This window comes from Danio rerio, chromosome 4 (genome assembly GCF_052040795.2).
Source record: "Danio rerio strain M-AB ecotype USA chromosome 4, GRCz13ab, whole genome shotgun sequence".
Classification (NCBI taxonomy): domain Eukaryota; kingdom Metazoa; phylum Chordata; class Actinopteri; order Cypriniformes; family Danionidae; genus Danio; species Danio rerio.
This window is the reverse complement of record NC_141024.2, coordinates 12,327,090-12,335,000: the sequence shown is the minus strand read 5'-3', so window position 1 is coordinate 12,335,000 and position 7,911 is coordinate 12,327,090. Positions and strand designations below refer to the sequence as shown.

The following is a 7,911-nucleotide window of genomic DNA, read 5'->3' as shown; positions in this document are numbered from 1 at the left end:
TGAATCCACCAAACACACACACAAATGCCCAAGGAAATGAAAGATACTTACATTAGTGGTCATCAAGCAGGTGAGAGACAAATGCTTATTCAACCTCACGCATGATCCTTTATTCAAAAACATTGTTAGATACCCTTTAAAGATTTCAGTCATTAAAAAATTCAGACTTCTACAAGGTTTGATGGAAATCTCTGTAAATGCTGCATGAACTTTCCAAACAGCATGAAAGCATTAAACATACAATGCACATTAAAACTGAAACACAGCCAACATAACATATAGGCTACCTAAGGCATATTAATAAGCATACACAATCACAGACAAAAAGAGATACAATATTGTATGTCTGACCACATGCATTTCAGTTCAACACAGCATTTTACAGTTCTTAAACCCTCAGTTAAAAACTACTCTTATACACGAACCAAAACTAATAGAAAATGTTTTGCGGTTCAACAGTCTTAAAAAATGAGATTAGCAGACCTCACACCTGCGACTACTTGCCTTTATTAATTAAACTAACAAATAGCCATTTCACTCTTCCACAAGAGGGCACTCAGTAACTTTAAAAACAGTAATAACAAAAAAATAATTTACTTATAACTATTTAAAACTTACCTCCTTCACTCATTCTCTCTCCAGTTTCATCTCAAGGTAGACATGGAATCTAGAGCAGAGAGACATTAACAATTTACTTACATTAACTGGCATGGTGATTATTATTTTATGATTAATTTCCTTATGAATCCACCACACATTCACACTAGTCCAAGAAAAAGATACTTACATTAATGGTCCACAAGAGGAGTCAAAAAACAAATTCAACCTCGAGCATGTTATTTGTTCAAAATACTGTTAGATACACTTTAAAAGGTTTCAGTCATTTAAAAATGATAGCTATCAGACTTCTACATGGTTTGCTAGAAATCTCTGTAAATGATGCATAAACTTTCCAAACAACAAGAGCATTACACAAACAATTTACATGATAAAAAAAAAGATGCACATTAAAAGAAAAAAAACATACCCAATACAACAAACATAGGCTACCTAAATTAAGCATACACAAACCAGTTATACAAGATCGCATCTTTTTTTGTCTTTGAGCAAACACATTTCAGTTCAACAGCATTTTACAGCTCTTACCCCATTAGTTAAACTACTCGTTTACCAAAACTGGTGGCAAACGACGCTTTGCTAGTCTGACAAAATGATTAGCAGGCCTCACACCTGCGACTACTTGCCTCCATTAATTGAACTAACAAATTGCCATTTCGCTCATTATCCACAAGAGGGCGCGCATTTACAGATTTATTCATTTAACTTGACTTCATCTTTCTATTTTTTTTATATTTGTCCCCAATTTCTTTGTAACTATCAAAAACATTAACAATTTATTTATATTAACAGTCATGGTGATTATTTTAATCACTTAAACCATTTAATTATTTAAACCTGGTATGACAAGAACTTCCTTATGAACCCCACCCCACACACACAAATGTTCAAAAAAAAAAGACTTACATTAATGGTCCACAAGACCAAACAAACACAAATTCAACCTCAAACATGACCCCTTGTTCAAAACACTAGTATATGCACTTTAAAAGGTTTCAGTCATTAGTTTATAGATTATAGACATCAAACTTCTACAAGGTTTGATAAAAATCTCTAAACACGGCATAAAACACAAACAAAACATATGATGCACATTTACAAAAACTAATGATACACATTTAAAATAAATGAACAAATATAAGAATATAATAAACTTGTCCCCAACATAACAATAAACATATAGGCTACCTAAAATAAATGAATAAGCATTCACAAAAGAGACATACTCAGAACAAGTTCATATCTTTTTGTGTGTGTTTGCACTTTGAGTATGTGCATTTCAGTTCAACACAGCCTATTATAGTTTTCTTACCTCATCAGTTGAAAACTAAACCTACACATTTAGTAAAACTGGTTAAAAAAAAGCGACGTTTTGCTGGTAGATAAGCTTACAAAATGAGAGATCAGCAGACCTCACACCTGAGACTACTTGCCTCCACGAGGTCTCCATTTAATTAAGTTATTTTGCTCACGACCCACAAGAGGGCGCTTTATATACACATGTGCCGATATATATATATTTGTTTGTTTATTTATTTATTTTAATTTTGTTGAGTTACACATCTTTTAATTTGTGTATATATACTACTTGAGTTTGAAATTGAGATGTAGTGGCCAGGTTTATTAGATAAAACCACTCGTGCTGGATTTTCTTCCGCTCCACTAGGCGGCAGAAGCGCGTTCACTTTCCCTCAGACCGACAACCTGCAGCTCCTGAACAACAGAAGAGGAGCACAGACGACGCCCACTTCATATACACGTGAGTCGCTGAATGAAAACAAACTGTAAACTGCTTTATTTACACACACCATGTTTACTAAACACCCGTATTCGTTTGGATAATATATAGCCAACAAATGAGGTAATAAAATATGGCGACGTTGTTGTGTATAATGTGTGTAAAAACAATGGCTTCTCACTTTGAGTTTCTGGAAATGTTTACTAAAGGCTTCGAGTGAACATGACAACATTTGTAGTTACTGTTTCACAGAATCTACAAACTAAACACAGTAGCCATGGCAAAAGAAATGTGACCTGCAAAACATTCATGAAATTGTAAAGCTTTATAAATCACTATCATACAGAAGTGGTTAAAATATTAAGCTGCTGTTTGTGTTTGCAAGTTATTTTTTTCATTGTACACGTCTGTCTACCAAATAAAGCACAGAAAGGACTATAGTTTAATCCATTTGTTGTTTAAATAAACATGATGTTATGAGTGTTCATAGATATATACATGAGTGTTTATGTGCTGTCAAACAATTTGATTGACTGTTGAATCTGACCAATAAGGGTGGACATCTGTAATGCATCTCCCAACTCATTGGTTGTTGCACACAAGGGGCGGGGCTTACTAAAACAGTAGAACCAATAGCAATGCAGAGAAAAGAAACAAAAACCTCTGATACTTATAAAAATATGTTTTTAAACGTGAAAAGTGCAAATTAGATATAAAAATACAAACAAACAAATAATAAACAAACAACTAATATATATATGTTTGTTTAAATGTATTAATAACAATATAACTCTTATTATTAAGAGTTATTTTAACACATCACAATATAAGTCATCTCATCCTGATGAAAAAAAAAAAAAAATATATATATATATATATATATACACACACACACACACACACACACACACACACATATATAATTTACAATTTTTTACCATTTCTGTAAATTCAATTATTGTAAATTACTTTTTTTCTCCTATCTTAAAGCAGGGGTGACAAAACTCGATCCTGGAGGGCCGGTGTCCTGCAAAGTTTAGTTCCAACCCCAATCAGACACATCTGCGCTAGCTAATCAAGCTCTTACTATGCTTTCTAGAAACGAAACATCCATGCAGTTTTGTTGAGGCAAGTTGGAGCTAAAACTTGCAGGACACTGGCCCTCCAAGACCGAGTTTGGGCACCCCTGTTTTAAAGTATATACTCAGAAATCCACTCGTTCATATGTGATAATTTTTCTCACTTTATTTAAAACTTCAGAGCAAATGTATGATTAAAAATGTAGAAATATAACACATTAAAATATAAATGATGACAGGTCCAACGTAAAAATAAATAAATAAAAATATTTAAATAAAGAGCAAAATGCAAACATTGTACTTTCGAGATTGCAACTTTCTCATGATGCTGTTATTTATGTTTCTGTCTGCATCCCCGTAATAGTGTGTAATATTGCACTCAATTAATATTGCATGTAAATTATAAAACATAATTATCACTAACAATGCTTTTTATGACACTACGACATAAACGATAGAGCATAAAATGAAGCGATAGACTTTTTATTTTGTCCTTATATATTGTCATATTGCATAGCCATATAAATATAACTCTCTATTTACTGATAAAATGAGCCTCATGTCTAAAAGCTTAACTAAACACATCTAATCAAATATTTTAACAATGCAGCAGTTTCTGTGAGATATTCCCTCCACTCCTGCTTGATATTAATGCACTTAGTTTTTGTTGTGTAGCATTTGCTGATGATGTTTTTTTTTTTTTTTTTTGTAGATTTGAGATTCTCTGATTCAGCGTTATATCAGATTCTTCGCCCTCGACTTCCTGGCCTTCTGGTTTTTTAGACACACCGGTAAGTTAATCATTCACCACGAGTATTTTTACACCTTTATCTAGAAAATATACAGTATTGGTTGGGAAAAGTTAAACATTTAGATTTGTTTTTGAAAGAAGTCTCTTCTGCTCACCATGGCTGCATTTATTTAATCATTTATTTTATAAGTAATATTATAAAATATTGTTTCGATTTAAAATAACAGTTTATTCTAAAATAATGGTTAACCGTAATATTAAATGCAATTTATTCATGTCATTCAATTTGTGATTTTTCGAGAAAGGTCTGACTCTTAGACGTGCATGCTTTTAACATGAAGTCACTAGCCCTATTGAGTGCATGTGTCTGAGAAAGGGCATGTCTCAGTGTGCATGTGCAGATTTTGTAACCAGATACTATTGGAATTTTCATTTATTCATTCATTTATTCAGTCATTTCCTTTTCTGCTTAGTCCCTTTATTAATCTGAGGTCACAACAGCAGAATGAACCGCCATTGCAACTTTCAACGTAATATATTTATTATATTTGATCTTTTTTCTGATTCATATTTTTATTGAAACTGTGATACATTTTTTAATTTTCAGGGCTATTTAATGAAAAAACATTAAAATATTAAATTAAATAAAATTAAAATAACAATTTAATTTAAATGATTTTATTTATTTTCTATATATTATTTTTAGATTTTTAGATTTATAAAAAAATTAAATTAACTATATAATTTATAGATTGTATATATTTTTATAATTTAATTTACATATTCTTAAGTATTTAAGTTAAAATAATAAGCAATAAATTTAAAAAAATGTAAGTAATACATAAAAATGTATTGATACATATCACAATATATATCACAGTTTCCACAACATATAAATCAATGTTTTAACCAATAATATTCATCAGAAATATACTGTGCAGTGTACACTATATATTGTAAAACTGCAGGCTGATATACAGTGCACCACATAAATGAGTATGCTTCCTTTTGAAAATGAATATTTTTATACATTGCTCAGAGAATATAGCCAATAAATTCTGCTGCATTTACAACAAAGGTTATATTAAATAGTTATATCCATTAAAAAAAGAGTTTGGTCACTGAACCTCATCAGCAGAGGAAAGATAATACATTTAAATACAAATGAGGTATTGCCAAAAAATTTACAAAATATCAACAAAACTTATTTTAAGTTAAAAAAAATACTTTATTTTATGTTTCGGTTTATTTTTCCCCTTGATTAAAATTGGTTTTATCATTTTTACTAACATATTAATTGGGTATACTGTTTATTGACTGATTTTAAGTTATTTTGTTAAATTAGCCCTAGTTTTGGCTTTGATACGCACTAATCTACACAAATATATTATTGTATATCATCCTATAGAAAATATTAATTTGACAGAGAGATGTGTGAGGAGTGCACTCATTTTACTGAGGACTGTATACTGTCCACCATATACTCTATACCTGATTTGGAATGATAATTATTATGAAAAACATACAGATAACATTGAAATGAAATATTTCTTAAGTAGAAAATCAACATATTAGAATGATTTCTGAAGCATTGTGTGACACTGAAGACTGAATTACTTGAATTGCATCTTTAAATAAATTCACAGAGCAAATTATTCTACTCAGTCATTTTGATTGAATAACTGTAGCCTTTGTCAGCTGAAGAGACTGTGAATGGTGGGCTGCACCTAGGAATTAAGCTCGAATCTATATTATTTCAAGGTTTATCTAATATAAACTTTAATGCTTGTTTTAAAATAAGCACATTAACTAAACATCAGCTTGATATTAGGCTGAATTTTACTCTAAACCTGGGTTAATTATAGAATTGTTACTCATTAGAATTCACTCAGATTTGTAATTTTGTTAAATAATGAATGTTATTGTCAAATCGAAAAGCAACTATTTAAAATCATTTTACAATTTATTTTATGAATGATAGGAAGAGCAAAATCAACTGTTGTAAATACAACCTCTTAACATCCACCCAGCATTGAAATGTATATATGAACACTTGAAATTTTTTATGATAAATTAATTTATATAAACACACAGTTGAAGTTATTAGCCCTCATGAATTATTAGCCCCCCTGTGTGTGTGTGTGTGTGTGTGTGTGTGTGTGTGTGTGTGTGTGTGTGTGTGTGTGTGTGTGTGTGTGTGTGTGTGTGTGTGTGTGTGTGTATATATGTATACAGTTGAAGTCAGAATTATTAGCCGCCATGAATTATTAGACTCCCTGTTTATTTTTTCCTCAATTTATGTTTAATGAAGAACAGATTTCTTCAACACATTTCTAAACACATAGTTTTAATAACTCATTTCTAATAACTGGTTTATTTTATCTTTGTCATGATGACAGTAAATAATATTTTACTAGATATATTTCAAGATACTTCTACAGCTTAAAGTGACATTTAAAGGCTTAACTTGGTAAATTAGGTTAACTAGGCAGGTTAGGTTAATTAGGCAAGTTATTGCATAACGATGGTTTGTTCTGTAGACAGTCGGAAAAAAAATTGTTTTTAAAAAAAATAAAAAACGGCTTTTATTCTAGCCGAAATAAAACAAATAAGACTTTCTCCAGAAGAAAAAATATTTTCAGACACACTGTGAAAATTTCCTTGCTCTGTTAAACATCATTTGGGAAATATTTTAAAAAGAGAAAAAAAATCTAATGGGGGCTAATAATTCTGACTTCAACTGTATAGTTTGAGTCAGAATTATAAGCACCTCCTGAATTATTAGTCCCCCTGTTAATTTTTTCCCTAATTTCTGTTTAACGAAGAGAAGATTTAAAAAAAACATTTCTAACCATAATAGTTTTAATAACTCATTTCTAATAACTGATTTATTTTATTTTTGCTATGATGACAGTAAATAATATTTGACTAGATATTTTTCAAAACACTTCTATACAGCTTAAAGTGACATTTAAAGGCTTATCTAAGTTAATTATGTTAACTAGGCAGGTAAGGGTAATTAGGCGAGTTATTGTAAAATGATGGTTGGTTCTATAGACCATTGAAAACAAATAAAGCTTAAAGGGGCTAATAATTTTGTCCTTAAAATTATTTAAAAAAAATAAATAGCTGCTTTTATTCTAGCTGAAATAAAACAAATAAGACTTTCTTTTAAATAATAAAATATTATCAGACATACTGTGAAAAATTGTGTGTGTGTGTGTGTGTGTTTTTTTTAGAACTGTTTTTTTCCAACCAAAAAAAAAGAAGACATATATATATATATATATATATATATATATATATATATATATATATATATATATATATATATATATATATATATATATATATATATATATATATATATATAAATGTTTTTTCCTTTACAATCTTTAGGGTCAATATTATTAGCACCTTTCCGATTGTTTTTTTTCTTATTAGCTATATATCAAACCCCTGTTGTCCAACAACTTGCCTAATTAATTTTACTTTATAACTAACAAAATACTTGGAATTTATTTTAAATAATTAAAATTTCGAAAGAGGGCTAAAGAGATATATAAAGAATATGACACTATACAAAATACAAAACATGTATAAAGTGGCCACAATTAGGTAACATACATCTACAAAATATATATGCAATACATTAAAAAGTGTTACTGTAAAAAAAAAAAAGCTTTGACCACAGGTTAATGTTTTAATCATAGACTTGTTAAACA

At 29.7% G+C, this 7,911-nt stretch overlaps 1 protein-coding gene across 27 annotated transcripts in view; it reads left to right on the top strand.

Moving 5' to 3' along the window:
• Nucleotides 1-7,911, top strand: part of LOC147844650 (uncharacterized) — a 47,064-nt gene that overhangs the window by 13,373 nt on the left and 25,780 nt on the right. For 26 of the 27 annotated variants that reach the window (XR_015482846.1, XR_015482839.1, XR_015482833.1 and 23 more), the window contains exons 4-5: nt 2,285-2,377; nt 4,148-4,226. The gene's annotated coding sequence lies outside the window, so the exon portion shown is untranslated. Of the gene's footprint in view, nt 1-2,284; nt 2,378-4,147; nt 4,227-7,911 lie in introns of those variants that run through there. The other variant, XM_087248093.1, reaches the window with a different exon arrangement.